The sequence below is a fragment of the Drosophila tropicalis genome, unplaced genomic scaffold (assembly GCF_018151085.1).
Source record: "Drosophila tropicalis isolate 14030-0801.00 unplaced genomic scaffold, ASM1815108v1 contig_1009, whole genome shotgun sequence".
In the NCBI taxonomy this organism is placed as follows: domain Eukaryota; kingdom Metazoa; phylum Arthropoda; class Insecta; order Diptera; family Drosophilidae; genus Drosophila; species Drosophila tropicalis.
Window position 1 is genome coordinate 625,303 of NW_027172367.1, and position 19,658 is coordinate 644,960.

General features: G+C 35.7%; 1 protein-coding gene and 4 non-coding genes across 5 annotated transcripts in view; 2 read left to right on the forward strand and 3 right to left on the reverse strand.

The window, feature by feature from the left end:
- Sema1a (semaphorin 1a) overlaps positions 1–9,970 on the reverse strand; it is a 149,366-nt gene extending 139,396 nt beyond the window's left edge. The window contains 2 exon segments of the mRNA XM_068302551.1: positions 8,105–8,813; positions 9,810–9,970. The gene's annotated coding sequence lies outside the window, so the exon portion shown is untranslated.
- A 7,279-nt stretch (positions 9,971–17,249) lies between these two features.
- Positions 17,250–17,321, reverse strand: TRNAD-GUC (transfer RNA aspartic acid (anticodon GUC)). The gene has a single exon. It is a non-coding gene; the product is annotated as a tRNA-Asp (tRNA).
- Positions 17,322–17,540: 219 nt separating this feature from the next.
- On the forward strand, positions 17,541–17,612 carry TRNAD-GUC (transfer RNA aspartic acid (anticodon GUC)). Its single transcript has one exon. It is a non-coding gene; the product is annotated as a tRNA-Asp (tRNA).
- A 279-nt stretch (positions 17,613–17,891) lies between these two features.
- TRNAD-GUC (transfer RNA aspartic acid (anticodon GUC)) lies at positions 17,892–17,963 on the reverse strand. The gene has a single exon. It is a non-coding gene; the product is annotated as a tRNA-Asp (tRNA).
- Positions 17,964–18,584: 621 nt separating this feature from the next.
- On the forward strand, positions 18,585–18,656 carry TRNAD-GUC (transfer RNA aspartic acid (anticodon GUC)). Its single transcript has one exon. It is a non-coding gene; the product is annotated as a tRNA-Asp (tRNA).
- Positions 18,657–19,658: the final 1,002 nt, after the last annotated feature.

Below are 19,658 nucleotides of genomic sequence, written 5' to 3' on the forward strand. Positions count from 1 at the left end.
TATTTTTGAAGTCTCTGGGATAACCATTGACGATCTCTTCGTGTCCCCTTTTATGCAAAAGTCTCAAGTTAACCTGTAATCGTTGGTTAGAAGGACTTGATTTTAGATTAGGGATACATTATGTTGGACTCTGATGGCCAAGGCAAAATGTCAGTTTTCCATTTGGGATTTAGAGTCGAAATTGTTGATCAATTACACTAAATAAATAATTTAATAAAATATACGAAAGGAAATCAAATTCCATTAGTATAAAAACACAAAATAGAATTAAACAACATTACAAATTGATGCAAATAAATGAAATGTGTAATTTTAACATTCTGTGGCTTTCTTTTTATTGCCGTTGTTGTTTGGTCGCTTTCATGTAATTTGTCATTTTAATTTACCGCCTAGTTTGTGTTTTTGAGTTTAATTAGCAATTCAATGTGTATAAACATTTCATGTACAGAGAAAATATGTGAAAAACAAAAAGAATACGTTTTTTTCCTCTATTCTCTTGTGCAATTAACTTGGCCCTTTAACATAAATGATGGAAAAAACTTTAATTATAATTTAATTAATATTTTAATCACGCAGTCATCGAACGATTTTAGATTAAGTGGAAATTTTAATTGCCATCTTTTGTTTGTTTTTACTTTACTCGTTGCAAACTCAAATGAAGATAGAGCATTTAAAAAAGGTCACTAAGCCGACAAAAGATGATTTGGTTTTTAAGGATGGTCAAGGATTTTTAAACATTATTCCTGAATTTGACGAAGGAATTTCGAAAATCAATAAATGGAACGATTTTAAGACAATTCAATTTGGGGGAATTGTAGAGAAAAGTTCAAGACACTTGAGTTTCAATATTAACTGGGTCTTAAATCTAAATATATTGTTAGAAACAAAACCTTAATCAGCTCTGAAAATTTATGAAACATTTCGATTTTACTTGTAATTTACATTCGCATTAAACTTTTTGTTAATTTAATGATTGTCGCCGTTTGTGTCCTGTTTATTGTTTTGTACACTTTGCGTGACGATTAACAAACAGCCCTAAAATTAGCCCGAAACCTGTTTATGGCCAACAAACAACAACTAAAACGAAAATGGGTTAATAATTGTGCAAAATGTTAAAGTGTAAATCATGAAACAAAATAATAGTAGACAAACAAGATCCGACTATATGAAACCACTTCTAAATGAACGAACTATTGAATTGCTTAAACTAGAAGGTTTAACTTAGGTCAGTTTAAAATATCAACGACAAATTTATATATTCTTGTGATTTCTATAATGGAACTAAAATTTCAAAGTACAGTGAACCCTCTGTTAGCGAAGACAATTTGTTCTAACTTCGTGTCCTTTAAGCGAAACCAATCTATTCGAAAATGAATCAATGTAAAACTCATAAATCCTCTCCAGGTTGAGAAATAATTATCGAATGAAGTAAACATAAAATGTATCAAAACTTTAAATAAACTGATAATTTCGCCAATTTATGTACGTACATATTCAAGGTTTATCTTATCTTATAAAAAGTAAATGAAACTCATAAGATTTTAAGGAATTAAATATGCATTGGACGGAAGGAGATGACTGGAAATGGAATAAGGAAAGTTAAGTTTCGGAAAAAAATTCGAATTAATAATGGGTAAAATGGTTACACTAGACACCTCTATACGGTAGATTGGGGGATATTCCGTTTCGTTGCTTAACAGTGATCGAAAATTTCGGTTCCTACCTTTTTTTGTTGGTCGTTAACCGAAAATCTGTTCGTTATCCGAAACGTTTGTTAACCGAGGGAGTACTGTACTAATATGTTACAGCTCGGTTCGTTTGATCGATTGGATATCGGATGAAAAAAGTCTATAATCAACCACAGCTCTATTCTACACATTTCATTTGGACAACAATTTGCAATTTTAATTTGCGCCATAATTTACACACATCTTTGACACTTTGGCCATGTCCCTTAATTTTTGACTATAAATATCCTGCGAAATTCATTAGGCAAATTAAATGGCAGTCGCCACTCGATGGGTGCGTGTGTGTGTCATTAGTTTAATTATAATCATTTTTACTTGTCACCGAACAAAACAAAACAAAATTAATAACAAACTAAACAAAAGAAAACTAAATAAGGTAAAGCGACAAAAAGTATACACACGTACATGTACATATACATACATATGTTTGTGTGTATGTAAATGTTGTAAATGTGCGCGTGGCTTGGGTGTTGACCAAATTAAGTTGGCAAGTGGCTGACTACCCAAAAATGATTGATTTAATGACGCTATCATTGACACTCCAATCCCAAGGCTCACCCACGAAGAGAGACAAAGGGAAAGACAGCCGCACAGTGGGCTGAGCTCGATGAGATGGATCTATGGGTAGTAAGTCTAATAAGTACAAGTATTTATCGGTGAGAATTCACATTGCCAAGTGTAATGCATTCTAATAAGACATCTCCCTTTTAAAGAAAATGAATGTTTTTCAACCACTGTAACACGACAGCCTATATTTAGGTCGAAAACGACTAAAGTGGACAATCCACTGGAAGAGGGAGGATATGTCAGAGAGGGGAGGCAAAGACAATGGGAATGGCAAGATTTTTTTTCATAAATTCGCATAAAAACACAAAAGCTGAGACGAAAAGCATTTGTTTGTCTCTAAAATCAGAAAAGTCTCTTCTCATTTCCACAGCATTTTTAATCATTATGTTCATAATGCTGTTTGTTACATATATGTAAAGAAAACCTTCAGCAGCAAATAACCTATAGAGTAATTCGGTTTTTGAAAGGTCTGAGAACTCATCTTACTCGTTTAAATGAAATCCCTTTTATGAACTTCCCAAAGTACTCAATATTCGAAGAACGAATAGAGTCACGTCTTGAATTTGTGAGTCATTGGCTTTTGAAAACACAGAGAAGTTTGTTTATAGACAACAATTTTGTTTTTAATATCAGTGGAGAGGCCTTTGAAAATACCCTCTCTGATGCAGGACTGCTGGATGCCATGATCTAAACTTCGCAGATAACCTTAAACTGGATTGAAAAATGAGACTTATTTGGTCATTAAATGTATTCATTCAATGGTCTAGTATGTATGTTCAGTAAATTCACAAGGCATACTTATTGTTAGATAGATCTGTTTTGGTTCACTTAAGATCACTTTCTTCTTACTAGAGAGCATGAATGAAAGTCAAAGTCAATTAACTCTATTCGAATCGAATTTATAAAAATTAAAGACAACTGCAGACTGAATGTTAAAGGCAACGAATTGAGTGTCAAAGCATCGAAATGTACTCGAATCATTTCAAATATTTGAATTGTCGTATTTTGATTAGGACGTTTTGTAGCAAAAATAACTAAAAGTTTTTTCAAAAAGGTACTTAAAAATAATGGTGAAATGAAATTTGAATATCCAATACCCCAATTATTTCAGTGCGCGGTTTTGGATTGGACTGAACTTGGGAAATTGAATTAAGAAGGACTTCCTAATCGCCACTAACCCAGAAAACATAAAAAATGCTATCTATTTGAGCTCCAAGTCAGCACGCTTATTCACTGGAAGTCGAGTTTCAAAGTCATTCAGTTCATTCAGTTCATTCATTTCATTCATTCAGCTCTCTAGTTCGTATGTACCTCTGTTACTCCTTCTGAGGCATTCTCAATCATGAAATGCATGTTTCATAACAATTAAAAGGACATTACCGATTTCATTAAAAGTTGAGCCAACATATATTGGGATTAATGGAAGGGCCAGTTGATCTACTTTTTTCATCTTGCTTAAAGAACTCATGAATAAACATTTAAATAATCTTGAAGTTATTTTAACTTTACTTTGATTTTTGCTGTCATAAAGTTTGTTAAATTTTTATGTATATATTTTTATATAGAGGAAATTGAAAACAAAAACGTAAAAAAATGCGAAATGGTCATTTCCTCTTTAAGTAATAGTCAATTGAAAATTGTTTCCCCTGGTTTTATTCCATTTCAAAATGCAATCCGTTGCCCCAGGACACATCCATTTAATAATTGAAATTTGTTAAAACTACAAAAAGTGCACATACATACATATGCAAACCAAACAGATTTTCAATGACCACCCACAAGGAGGCAACATTTACGATTGGCATTATCTCTTCCAAAAACCAAAACAAAAACAAAAGGAAAAAGGAAAAGGCTCTCACATACAGTGGCTATAGACATTTTCAACTCGTGTATCTTGATTAGAAAACGCCCAATGGGCAAAGACCAAACAATGAAAAGAATGGTAGGAGAAGAAAAAAAGGGAAAAATCAATCGATTTTTCTTAGGCCATAAATTGTGGAGGAGTAAAACTAACTGCACTGGGTATTTGTAAGATTATAATGGCAACAAAAACATCAACAACAACAATAATAATATGGGATTTCGGTCGTAAAATGGAATGCAAAATAATTCATGAATTCATTGAAATTTATTTGCATACGAAGGAGCAAAACAACAATTACACATACATACAAGCATATCTTGGCTAAAGAGTTGCTTTTTTCCTGGCTACTTGGCTTGCGCCTTAAGTGGCCTCCAAACACTAAAGCTCCTGAAGAGCCACTGAAAAAGCCGCCTTCGCTATACTCTATACTCCAGCGATACGAGTTAACCTTTAGTTTTACTTACATACATCTCAATCCGATCTCTGGGAAAAGGGTATAGAGGCCAACCACACCAAACCAAGCAGCCCCACAACTCTTTCCAAGATGAAATCGTAGAAATTGAATTGAATTGTATTTGCCTGCCTCTTTGGTAAGTGGGGCGTGTGAGTCTATGGCGGACTGGGGGGAATGCGATGGGCATGGGGATGGGGACAAACGGCAAACGATACGCATATCAATGGAAAAACAGAGCATCAACAGACAACTTATACAAATAGCATACACACATGGAGATTGTCGAAAAAAAACATGGAAAATGAAATAGAAATCGAGCAAATGAAAAGAAAGAGGACCTAAGACCAAGTTAGAGACCCAAGAAAAAGACACAGTCAAGGCCTGTGGCTGTCCCGTCAGTGTTGGCCTTTTGGCCACTTCTATCACTTCTATGATTCAAATAAAGCTTCTTTTCATGCCAACAAATTTGTTTGCAATTCTTTTTACATTAAAATATTGGAAATCGGATTCTGAATTCTCTGCAAGTATTCTGAATCAATTGAAATGTTCAATCGTAATATTTGCTGGTTAAACTTTAGACTTTATAACCTTTAAGTCAGAAAGAATTCAATGGTTTGCCGTCGCCGTACATGATTCTCAAAATTCCTTCCATTCACTTTCCATTTGGCTTTATATTTTTTCGAATAAGTTTTAGCCTTTTCAGAATTTTGCAATTGCCAACACTAAATCCCGTTCTCTTCCGTCTGGTTACATCTTGGCGTAGTGATAACTTCTTGCACGACTTTGGCTTTGGCTTTGATGCAGTGGGTGAGGAGATCAGGGGCACAGCAGTCAAGGAGGTGGTGTGTGTGTGTGTGTGTTGCCTCCTACTGTGAGTAGCACCCGCACAAGTTTAATGTAACTTTTCTATCGTTGCGCTTTTCCTTGCCTTGTTCTTCTTGCTTCGTCTCCGTTTCTATTTGTATATCTTAAACGCGTTTCGCTGTATCTACTTAAGACAGCTTAAATATTTGTGTAACATAATACAAAACATACGGGCTTCTTTGGTTATACTTAGATGCATAGCTTAGAGATAGCAATTGGGTTCGGCGGGAGGGTGGCCGCACTTGGCACGGCGTTGGACCAAGTGTGAAAGAGGAGCCTGTCTGTCGTCACCCATTCCCAACTTCTGTTGGACTTTGTTTTAATAGGGACTGGGTATTCATTTTGGCTAATTATCGAAGATAATTCTGCAAATATTGACTGGGATGAATACTCTGGAATGGTTGTATGCAAATGATTTGAAATGTATACCAAATTGATTTACTTAAATTAGCATTTGACAATCACCTTTAGAGATCATCTGATGATCTAAGACCATCTCTAAAATGGAGAGAAACATAAGCAGCCTACAAACGAGAAACGATAAGAAATAAGATAAGACCGAAGAAACCGGAATCAGCTGCATTTGCATAGCCTAAGAACCAAATCATCTGTGAAATCGGTTAACTAATTTAGTCATAAACCCAATGGAATCTTCGATAAATAAACAGAATAGAGGAGAAAACGAAAGACAACAATAATTACGACATATAGAATAATCGAACCCTGTTGTCAGTCTCTGTTTGTTCATATCAACGCGAATAGGCTTCACTTTAATGAGTAGGAATCGATGATGACGATGACAGCGACTCAGGCCCTCAAACTACAGTGGAACAGCACTAACGACATCGAAGTCATTAGTATTGAAATTGCATTCAGTTTGGAATACGTTCATTTTATTTGTGGCTACACTTCTGGCCTCTTGCGTTAGTGTAAATGGGGGGGATGAGGCGCCACTTGGTTAGAAGTTTTGCCATCACCTTTATGCAGTTACCACTGTAGCCTAATCTGGAGTTAGAATCTTTAATGGCTTTGCGGGCGGTTCTTCTTTTGGGTTTTTCTATCGTAATGCGGGTAACAACATGTTTTGTTTACATTTCAAATGGAAATTGCTCTGCTCTCCGCTGTGTGCGGTGTCTGAGTCGAATTCGGAGTCTATCTCCTGCTGACTTTCCGAATGTGTTGGTGTGTTGGTTTGTGTCTGCGTTTGTAGATACTTTTGTAGGATGTGCCGCTGACAAGCGTTTTGTCTGATGTCTGGTGTCTTGTGTCTGCAAAATGCATTTTCTGCTATTTTCGGTTAACTAGACTCGTACCGGAACCTACTAATGAGATACACTCAAACACTCAGACGCACACACACACACACACTCTTACTGGCTCTTGCATGTGTCGTTCGTGCGAATCGTGTGGGCATTAGGCAAATATCAGATTGCAGGAGAACTTCTACGCTCGATCCTTTGGACGTGCAACTGGAAATGTCCTCCTGTCAGTTTGTGCTCTGTGTGCTGGACAACGCATTAGCGTTTGACAAAATAAAGAATACTCATTGAGGGAGAACAAGATTAAGTAAGCAGTAGAGACGCAACGTCACTCGCACAAACATCGTCAGTCGGCACGTCGAGTTTCCAATATCCGTATATGTCGTCTGCAATCGATTGTCCCCTTTTCCTTTGTGTATTTTATTCATTTCCAAGACCCTAATGAATTGGTCCTCCTCTTCATACTTGAATGCATGTTTATAAGTGTGTTTACAGTGGATTGGAAAAACATAATGCCTTATTCCACAAGGAATTCTTATTATAAATATATAATATTTAATTTTTCCACTAATATTTTATGCCATACGGACTCCCTTTTAACGTTGATATCCATTGTGCAAATTAATAATTCAGCTGATATAGAAACTTAAAGCCAACTTTGCCCGATGTTCATGGACCTTTGTAGTGCGACCCACGTAAAAATCGTCAAATCTTTCAATAAACTTCTTGTCAGTTACGATACCGCTGCAGGCTGGAGCAGGTATTGATGTCTAGAAAGAAGTAAGCTCCTCAGCAGCCTTTTTGACAAGAGACGAAATGGAGATTCGTCGCCGAAAGAAACCTGCACATCTTCCGTCTCCATGTCATGAATACCCTTAATAATATGTAAGATAGATCGTATTTTTCATTGGATATTTCTATATTTCTCACCAAGTCTTCTTTATTAAGATTTTTCTATGTCAAAGAAGGCATTTCCATCGATTGTCAAACTTGATCTCGGGCAATAAAAAGCTCTAACACGAATTTTAATCGTCCGTGGCTCTATCTTTGTGCCCTTTCACGTTGATCAAAAATAGGGTCGGTAAATTACTCTCTATTAGAGTATAAAAACATAAACCTATCCAATATTTTTTAACTTCTAGAAGATGAGTTAATCTAAACCAATTTGAAGGAGAAGTCTGAAATTATTCGAAACCTAACAAGAACCACCGATAATCTCGGTCACTATATACAGGTACATATTGCCATTTTGGTAAGTTCTCTATTTTAAATAATACTCTATAAATCTAAACTTTAGAGAGATAGTTTTCCTTATAAAATTTCGATCCTATCAATTGACAAAACTTACCTTTGTCCGATCGAATCCCACAATTCCCAATTGAAATGCAATTGAACCTTTCGCAGAGGTCTTTCAATGTGACTATATTCCGGTGATCCTTTTGCAGGGGGCAGTATTGGTAGTTTTTAGTTTAAGGTTGTTGTAATATTCGTATCGATGATTTGGACGCGGATGTTTAATTATTTTTTTGTATCAATTTTATTTTTTTTTTTTGTCGTATTTAAGAACAAATTATATATAGACACTTACACGAGACAACACCAAAGAACACAAAATTTGTTATATTATTATTTCACTTTTTTTGGACTTCTTCTTCTTTGATTTCTTTTCGTGGTAATTTATTTAATACGACAAATACAACAACAACAACGAGGACGACGACAAATATTGTACATATGTACAGATGGAACACACGACACACAAAAACACAGATACAGATACACTCGCACTCACACACAAACAAAGGAGAATCGGAGAGACACGCACGCGGTTAAATAGATATATGTATGTATGTATATAGAATGGATAGTGCGATAGACAACGACGATACAAGGCGGACGTAGGGGGTGTGGGCGAAAAGATACGCGAACCGAAAGATACTTTTGGCGATATTTTCGTTAGTTTGTAGTTTATAGTTGCTTTCCGATAAGTATGCAATTGAAAATGTGTGTGCTCTATTCGATCATGCTGGATTTTGGCGATGCACTGATGGAAAATGCTAGCAGAGAAGGGAAAGAGAATGATTAGCAGAGTGCCGAAATTGCTTTTCGAATCGTTTATTATGACAACAAATGAAAAAAATTTCGGGTTTTCCTTTTTTGTTTGGTTGGCAACGCACACGCCGAAAGGACAACGACTGCAATGAGACAGCAGCAGCAGTAGGATTCAATAACATTTCGTGGGGGGTGTGTGTCAGAGAAAGAGAGAGAGAGAGAGAGACCAAGCAGAGATGGAGAGAATGAGAGTACATTTACATCTAGCACTCTCTCTTTCTATCTGTCTCTCGCTTTTTGTCTGTCTCTCTGTTGAGCTCTCTGTGTGGCCAATTTGAAACATTGTGAAATGAAATGCAGCGAAACGAATGAAAGCCACAAAAGAAAGATGCGATAAGAAAAACCAGAAGGAGCGGATGAAAGGCATAGAGAAAGAGAGCCACAGAGAGTAACAGCAGCGGCCTACAAAATAAACAAAATATAAAAAAGGATAATCCCATATTCAGAGACGTAGAGAGAGCGAGAGAAAAAGAAGAGAGAGAGGTAGTGATAGAGTGGTGAAGTGAGAGAGCTTATATACCAAAACAGACTATAAAAGCGGCAGGCTCACTTCTTCTTTCTCCCCTACCCGCAAATCTCATCTTGTCGCTCTCTCTCTCTCTCTAATTCTCTCCTTCTGGCTTTATCTCTCTCTTTCCCTCTCCTTTGTATGTGGCAGGAGGTGTGCGCGCCAGTCGAAAAATCAATGAAAAATATCTGGAAAAATTGCCGAAATTTTCTATTTGTTGTTTTCATTCTGAACAATCGCAATTGACTGTTTTATTTTTAGTACGATTTTGAAGATAGAAATTATATGCATTTTATCAATTCACTTTTATTCCAATTTAATAAATTTGCCAATTTGAATTTTATATTTCGTAGCACTTTGAAAACGAATTGTTGGCAAATTACCCAAAAAAAAACTTCACAAACTTGCACTTAAATATCTAGAGCAAATTTACTTTATTTATTCTGTGGTTTTTGTTTCGATTTGTATTATTAATTCACTGCTTTAATGTTAATGCAAATTGCAGTCAGAAATCGGTGATACGAAAACGGCGATTCAACGGCAAAACTCATCCGAAAATATTCAACCGGACCGGACCGAGAACCGTTTCGGCCAGCGTTTCATTAACGAATGAGAGCACCACAGCAACAAACAAAAACAATTCTCTCTCTCACTCATCAAATTGTTCCCATGTGTTGTTATGACCAACATGAAAATACCCTCCCCCACTTGAGCAAAACCTTTGAAGTAGCCCTCTAACAGAGGCAAACACCTATGTTAAGACTCATAATTGAGTCTGTTACTTACAGTTTGCTCATCTCTGAGTCTGCTACAAACAGAAAACTCAACATTCCTACTCCCACCACTTCCTCCTTCAACAATGCTACACACTCATGCTCTCTCTCGTGTCTCGTTTCCAGTGGTCCGCTCTCTCTTAGTGGGCTGCCGGGTGAGTCTGCGCGCTGAAAGGGCGTTTATTTAACATATTTTAATACTCTTTCGTAGGTAGCCTATTATGAATTTGTTACGTTCCTTCCATAACATAAACTAAAGCATATGCGATGTACATTGAGGCACTCAGTTGTGTTACCTTCCTATCTGGCTCCACGTTGTGCGCCATAATTTTAATGTAATCTGTTATCCTATCACAGCGACGATACATCGACCGATAACCGAAAGAAGGCAGCAGATTGAGATTCTTTGTTTCCGTAGCTCTTGCGGGGTGAGGGGGTTGTTTGCTGAAATCTCAAGCTTTAATTATAAAATTTAATTTTTTATAGGATCTCTACTGAAACTAACTTTAAAATGGCAATTCAATGACTGGCAGAAGTAAATTAAACTATTGAATAAGAGGGACTAAAACACTAGTTTTAGTAGAAAAAAAGAGAGCTTACTAGTTACATGTTATTAATTACACAGGCCGACATGATTTTTGCTGACGTTAACTTGAGAGGTGTTCCTTACTAATTCGCTGATTCTAACTGCATACTTGGTTTTTGTCCATCACGTCTAGATTTTGTGAAATTTGGAGATCTGGGGTTGGAAAATATGCACCCAAAAGTATACCATAGAAAGTTTAAACAAAAATTTCCAACTTTTTTTACGGATTTTAGAATATTTTGTGTAAGAAAATTAGTTCTTGTTTGCACATATAACTAATATACAATTTGTAAGACGCAGCAAATTCCCACAATTCTTTAAAATTTAAAAGCAGACAATTCTTGAAATCTCTATAGCATACTTTTTGGTTGAAATTTTACTCATTATAGATCTATATCCGGAGTGTAAGATATTATCCATTATAACAAAGAAATAACTCTTTGATATTTTGTAAATTCATTTTCAATCAAGCCTAATATATTAATAGGATAAAATAATAATGTTTTTAGTACAATATTATGCTTATATCATGGAAAAATATATTGCAAATTAGGTAATTTTGAATAATTTGAACGCATTTTTTTCGAAATCCTGACGTGATGGAGAAAAACTAAGTACAGGGCCGTGATTAGCAGCCCCCAATTACTATAGGAGACCTATTGAACTTCAAACACTTTTTCATGACCTCAAAAATATCGGCCTGTGTTATCAAAGGAATATCAAAAAATGAAGCAAGTAAGTCGACTCGTCGACTTGGGTATACCATACACCTGGTGAAACAAATATTTCAAATTTCGAAGACCAAATGTATGTCTATTAAATTGTTTTTACATGTCTTATACTATGTGCTATCTCGCTCACTCTACAAACACACGAGCACTCTAGCGCCGCTACTAGCCAACGTCCAATGTTGGCCTTGTGGACCGCGTAGTAAAATACGTTCATACGCATATTTTACATGTTTCTAGTCCGATTTCAATAATATTTGGCAGTTTGGTAGAAATAGATAAGATTAATTAGTCTGCCAAATTTAAATGCGATAGTCAAAAAACTAAAGGAGGAAATCGTTTTTTTCTAAATTATGGAGGCGGAAGTGGGCGTGGCAAAATGTGAAAATATCTAAATTCTCTGCGCATACTATGCCAGTATACATACTAAATTTGGTGACTTTAGCTTTGTTAGTTTTTGATAAAATCAGTTTTGTTTAATTTACGGGGGCGGAAGTGGGCGTGGCAAAATGTTTAAATAGCCAATATCTGCGCGTCTATTAAGCTAGTCTACATACTAAATTTGATGTCGGTAGCTATCATAGTTTTTAAGGAAATCACTTTTATGTAAATTCCGGGGGCGGAAGGGGGCGTGGCAAAAAGTTTAAACAATTAGTTTCTGCGCGCTAACTAACCGAGCATATAAACCAAATTTGATGTCTCTAGCTATTATACTTTTTAAGAAAAACAGTTTTGTGTGATTCCTGGGGGCGTAAGGGGGCGTGGCAAAAAGTTTGAACAGTTAATTTCTGCGCACTAACTAATCGGGTATACAAACTAAATTTGATGTCTCTAGCTGTCATACTTTTTAAGAAAAACAGTTTTATGTGATTACTGGGGGCGTAAGGGGGCGTGGCCGAAATTCCAATTAATGCTGAACATGTGCATACTACACGAGTATACATACCAAATTTGGTGGCTCTAGCTCTTATAGTCTCCGAGATCTGCGTGTTCATACAGACGGACGGACGGACGGACGGACGGACAGACGGACATGGCTAGATCGACTCGGCTGTTGATCCTGATCAAGAATATATATACTTTATAGGGTCGGAGAAGCTTCCTTCTGCCTGTTACATACATTTTGGCGACTTTAATATACCATTTCACCCTATGGGTGTATGGTATAATAAATCAAGTTAGTATACATAACCATATGTATATTTTTATACCATACACCCATAGGGTAATATGGTATATTAAAGTCGCCAAAATGTATGTAACAGGCAGAAGGAAGCTTCTCTGACCCTATAAAGTATATATATTCTTGATCAGGATCAACAGCCGAGTCGATCTAGCCATGTCCGTCTGTCCGTCCGTCCGTCCGTCCGTATGAACACGCAGATCTCGGAGACTATAAGAGCTAGAGCCACCAAATTTGGTATGTATACTCGTGTAGTATGCACATGTTCAGCATTAATTGGAATTTCGGCCACGCCCCCTTACGCCCCCAGTAATCACATAAAACTGTTTTTCTTAAAAAAGTATGACAGCTAGAGACATCAAATTTAGTTTGTATACCCGATTAGTTAGTGCGCAGAAATTAACTGTTCAAACTTTTTGCCACGCCCCCTTACGCCCCCAGGAATCACACAAAACTGTTTTTCTTAAAAAGTATAATAGCTAGAGACATCAAATTTGGTTTATATGCTCGGTTAGTTAGCGCGCAGAAACTAATTGTTTAAACTTTTTGCCACGCCCCCTTCCGCCCCCGGAATTTACATAAAAGTGATTTCCTTAAAAACTATGATAGCTACCGACATCAAATTTAGTATGTAGACTAGCTTAATAGACGCGCAGATATTGGCTATTTAAACATTTTGCCACGCCCACTTCCGCCCCCGTAAATTAAACAAAACTGATTTTATCAAAAACTAACAAAGCTAAAGTCACCAAATTTAGTATGTATACTGGCTTAGTATTCGCGCAGAGTATATATATTTTCATATTTTGCCACGCCCACTTCCGCCTCCATAATTAAGAAAAAACCGATTTTCTCCTGTAGTTTTTTGACTATCGCATTCAAGTTCGGCAGACTAATTAATCTTATCTATTTCTACAAAACTACCAAATTTTATTGAAATCGGACTAGAAACATGCAAAATATGCGTATGAACGTATTTTACTACGCGGTCCACAAGGCCAGAATTGGCCGTTGGCTAGTAGCGGCGCTAGAGTGCTCGTGTGTTCGTAGAGTGAGCGAGATAGCACATACTATGAAACATGTAAAAACAATTTAATAGACATACATATGTACATTTGGTTTTCGAAATTTAAAAAAATTTGTTTCACCTGGTGTATGGTATACCCGAGTCGACGAGTCGACTTACTTGCTTCATTTTTTATTGTCATGTTTTTTTTTTTTAATTCGTTAGGGTTATTTTGAATTTTTAATCCCAAATTTGCTCATTACTTTTCACTTTGCTTCAAGTCAAACATTATACACGGAAAACTTTTTTTTTTTTTTTTTTTGTTATTTGGTTAATCATACAACGCTGAAACATCAACAAATCAGAGTATTAATTGACTACCATCACCCCATAGTTCGCCAAAACTTGGTTGAAAGCCGCCGAATTGATACCGCTTAATACACTAGGCACTTACCCCATAGTTAAGTCGATGAAAGGCCTTCCATCGATGCACTGTGGGAGGAAGTTTTAAGTTTTTTTCCCACAACTTTTCTCCTCCGTGTTAAAATGAAAATGACGCCTAGCAAAAATGCAGCGCGTTGCCACATCAAGAAAAACGATATATCACTTATCGCTATCTCCATATTGCGCATTTATCGATTGATCGATGCCAATATATTTTTATTTATCGATCGATCCCTATTGGAAATGTGCCGCGTAAAGTCGTTAAGTTAAAAAATTTTAAAGTTTAGGTAAATATTTACTTACCTTACTCGAGCCCAAAACGGTATCAAACGAAAGACAAAAATTGGTAAATGTTTACTATTACTACTCGGGCCCAAAACGCGCTTAAACTACATAATTTTGGTTTCAAACGAAAGAGAAAAATTCCACGAGCACGACCTCAGGTGCGCCTTGGCGATTTGTTTCGTAGTTTGTGAGTAATTAACAAAAGAAAATTAATATTTTTAGCGGGACTATAGCTAAAAGTAGCTTTTTCCGGCTAAAAAAAGCTGTTCAATTTTGAGATGGTGTTGCCAAATGCCGAATTTTGGATACTCGAATACGCGGGCTTTTTGAATCTTTTGTTCGCACTATTCTCAACAAACGAAAATATTGTTGAGTTTACAATAAGGTACGTTTCGCATTTATAACGCCATTAATATATTTTCATTATTGGTCTAACGGTACAATTTTCGTTGTTGCAATGTTTTACCGAAATACTTGTTGGGACACAACAACAACATATACGAACTTTGGAATTAGTGGGACTAACGGGACTTTTTTGTTTACGAGAATTCTATTTTAGGCGCGTTTCATAATTATAACGCCACTTTCAATTAATGAGGTTTATGCAGTGCAAGTGATAAGATCAGTATTCTTTATGTGAAAGTGAATACTGGCAGGAGCCACCGACTTATCCAAAATTTTTTGAAGGATCCTGACTGATCCTATGTCTGTAAAAAAAAGGTCAGGAAGGAAGAAATTACTTTCTAGCCGAGATGAGCGAAAAATGATCAATAAAGCTAGCAATACTTGTAAGAATTTGCGCGACTTGCAAAAAATCGATAAAAATGTTAGTCGTACCACCGTTTAGCGGACACTAAATAGGTCCAACTTTATAAAAAACAAGCTGATGAGTTACGTTCCAGCTTTAAAAGCTGAACACAAACTTGCTCGGATGGATTTTGGGCGTCAAAATATGGAGACACAGTGGTCATCCGTAAGTCACACAAAATAATAACACAATTCGTTTTTATTGCAAGGATTAAAATTGCAGGTCATCTTTTCGGATGAAAAGAATTGGAATTTGGATGGTCCTGATGGTTTTCGGAGATATTGGCATGACCTGAGAAAAGAGCCACAAGTTTTCTCTAAGCGAAATTTTGGAGGAGGAAGCGTGATGGTTTGGGAAGCTTTTTCCTCAGTTGGATGCCTGAATCTCCAATTCGTATCATCACGAATGAAGAGTGGATATTACATCCAAGTGTTGGAAAACAGTTTCGTCCCATTTTTGAATGAAAATGAGGATAGAGACTGGATTTTCCAACAAGACAATGCCGCTATCCACGTCAGCAGGGAGACGAAGTCGTGGTTTGCCTCAAAGAATATCGCCCTTATGTCCTGGCCATCGAGATCACCAGACCTCAATCCAATTGAGAATCTGTGGGGCATCTTAGTCCGTAAGGTCTACAAGGAAAATCGCCAGTTCAACACAGTTCAAGAACCGAAAAATGCGATAAAGGAGGCTTGGCTGGAGATTGACCCAGAGATGGGTTATTGCCAAAAATGGCTAACAAATTTAAAATATTTTGAATAAAATTATCACTAATTGTTAACATTTATAGTAAAAAAACGCATTAATTGAAAGTGGCGTTATAATTATGAAACGCGCCTAAAATATAATTCTCGTAAACAAAAAAGTCCCGTTAGTCCCACTAATTCCAAAGTTCGTATATGTTGTTGTTGTGTCCCAACAAGTATTTCGGTAAAACATTGCAACAACGAAAATTGTACCGTTAGACCAATAATGAAAATATATTAGTGGCGTTATAAATGTAAAACGTACCTTATTTCTTGATTTCATAGAACAAATATAGTTCAGAATACAGAATATGCTCTGGCAGCCGAATATTCCTGGATATTCGTGGAATTTATAATTTAGAGTAAAATATTTGGCTACCAGGGCGGTCAAACAACGCGCATAATAAAAAATAAGGTTTGCCAACACTGAAATCTAGCTTTAGCCGATTTTTTCACTTTTCAACACTGAAATCTCGAGTAGCTTAAGTAAATATTTACCAAAGTTTAAACTAGCGCACACTACAATTGTTGAATTAAATTTATATCTAATTTATCTTTGTATTATTTATTTTCTGTAGAAAACATATTCAAAAGTAAGTGGTACACTTGATTTAACTTGTGGCCCGTATTCAAAAATTTCGTTGCTATGTTTTGAATTCAACAATGTCATTTCTAACAACATAAGACATTTGTTTTGATTTTGATTCCATAACATGAGTTTATATTCTAATCAACTTTCGAATTTTATACACCAGCCTCTTAAAATCAGTAATTAGAACTTACCTCATATATATTTTAAAAATTATAACTGACTGTTTTATTTCTAAAGTATATTTTGGCTTGATTTGTGGTACACTGAACAAGCATAGTAATTTTTTATGCATAAGTGCTTTATGTTTTTTAGTATACAAAGAAATAAATATATAAATATTTATGTGCTTTTTGTATTGTGCGATCGTATAATATTACAAGTTTAAATTTAACTATGAATTAACATGTTGTTAGTTGATAGTTAGTAGTCTGTTAATCAAAACTGTAAGAGTTATAGACTTGAAAAACTGTTTAAATTTAAGTTATTTTGTCATTCTCGTATCTGATTAATAATTAAAATACGTAGAATTTATTAGAGTTTTAAGTCAATATGTTAAAATAATTTTATATGTACAAAGATGTTCATTTATTGGAATCTGCAAAAAAGATAAAAGAACATTGTTTACAAACAGATAAATGTTATATTTACATCAAATCAGATGAATCATAAAAGAATTCATAAATACATCATTAAAAGCTATACAAAAAAAAAAGATAACATCTCTCCCCGACGGGGAATTGAACCCCGGTCTCCCGCGTGACAGGCGGGGATACTAACCACTATACTATCGAGGATGTTGTTGGCCGTCTGCCAAATATCACATTTCAACATACTGAGGTTTTTTATTAAGTGTCTTATAAATATTAATGAAATTCTACTCTCTATTACATAATGTTACTGGCAATACCTTCAAATTTAATATTTCGTTTATTAATAAAAGCAAGATTTTGTATAAAGTTTCCATGAATTTTACAGTATGCGTATAACAGCGTTTGGACAGCCAGCTGTCAACATCCTCGATAGTATAGTGGTTAGTATCCCCGCCTGTCACGCGGGAGACCGGGGTTCAATTCCCCGTCGGGGAGAGATGTAATTATCTTTTTTTTTAATTTTTACATCCGATATGTATGTGACTAGTATTCAAAGAATTGGGAAATATGTTACTCATATTTAAAAACCTTACAACCAAATCTTTTTGCTTCTCATCGGGTCTTGGAATTGATTTCGGATGCGAAGTTTATAAATATTTGTAATCCAGGTACAACCTACTAACAAAAAATAAAGTCACATTGTTATTGAATTGACATTTGTAAAACTAAAATTTATAATACATACAAAAGTTAGATTTAAAAAAAATCACATCTCTCCCCGACGGGGAATTGAACCCCGGTCTCCCGCGTGACAGGCGGGGATACTAACCACTATACTATCGAGGATGTTGATTGCCGGCGGACCAAACACTGTTACAAGCTTGCACCAAAATGTATAGCAAGAAATAATTCAAAATTCTGGTTCCATTAGACGCAAAAATGTGGTAAATCGCATACTAAGGTCTTGTTACAGCGGGAGCCCAAAATCTTCCGAAACCTTGAAATCTGAAATTAAGTTATACTTCAATGACCTTTAAGTCGATTTTTCTCGGCATTGAGACTTAAATGCAGAAAATTTTATAACTGGTCACTAGTGAATAATAATATAGTTTTGAAAATAAAGCAGTTTCAATTCAATCATGTGTACATATATTGAACTACCTCATAATAAGAGTAGCTGCAAACGGTTATTGTTATAGAAATTTACAAAAAAGGAATTGGTATTCGTATTTGTAGTACTAGTTAGTACAGTAAAAACTGTAGAAAATTATGTCTCCGATGCTAACAATAAGATGTAATTTTTCCAAATTGGCTAAAATTTCCAATAGTTCTGAAGATGATTATATGTAATTAAAGCAACATTATTCTAGCAGATAAAGATTACAATGGTTTTATTATAACACAGAATATTAAATTTAAGAAACATCAGTGTGTTCATATGTGGCATTTGGCAGTCGGCAAACAACATCCTCGATAGTATAGTGGTTAGTATCCCCGCCTGTCACGCGGGAGACCGGGGTTCAATTCCCCGTCGGGGGAGAGATGTGATTTTTTTTTTTTTTTGTAGTTAATAATTTTTTTTAAATTCTATGAGCCAAGATTTAATAGCCATATAAGTAGATGCATATGTCATAAATTTTGGGGGCGTTGTTTGAATAACTGGAATACGTTCTCATAAGTAATAATTATCAGACTTCTCTGGCTTGCACACTGGTCTGAAACAACGTATGTATAATTGGCAAACAGGCACAATCTTACAATTAGTTGACGCAAATATTAATTTCAATTACCTGTAAATTCTAAATATTAACATCGACATTGAATTTGCTTGTGTGTTGGTTTATTTTTATACCATGCACCCAAAGGGTGAAATGGTATTTAACTGGCAGAAAGAAGCTTTTCCGATCCCATAAAGTTTAAATATACATATATATATTCTTGATCATCAACAGCCGAAACGATTTGGCCATGTCCGTCCGTATGAACTAGTAGATCTCGGAGACTACAAGAGCTAGAGCCACCAAATTTGGTATGGAGACTATTGTAGGATGTACAGTTATCGAGTTTATTTAAAATTTTTGTCATGCCCCCTTCTGCCCCCGCAAATTAAATAACTAACAAAATTAGAACCACCAAATTTGGTTTGTAGATTATTACAGTATTTCCGCAGATTATGAATATTTAAAATTTTTGCCACTCCCACATCCGTCTTCGTAGTTAAATAAAAACCGATTGCCTCCTGCAATTTCTTGACAAACAAAATCAAATTCGGCACACTGGCTAGTCTTCTTCACGTCTACCGACTTATCAAATTTTATTGAAATCGGACTAGAAACACGCGAAATATCCTTATAAACAAGTTTCTCCAAGCGGTCCATATGGGCGGAGTTGGCCGTTGGCTAGTGGCGGCGCTAGAGTGCACGTGTGCTTGTAAGAGTCAGATAGCATATGCTATGATGAAACATGTAAAATAATGTACTAAACATAGAAATTTAAAATTCCTTTGAAGACAGTTAAACCATCGCTGGGATAAGTACATTA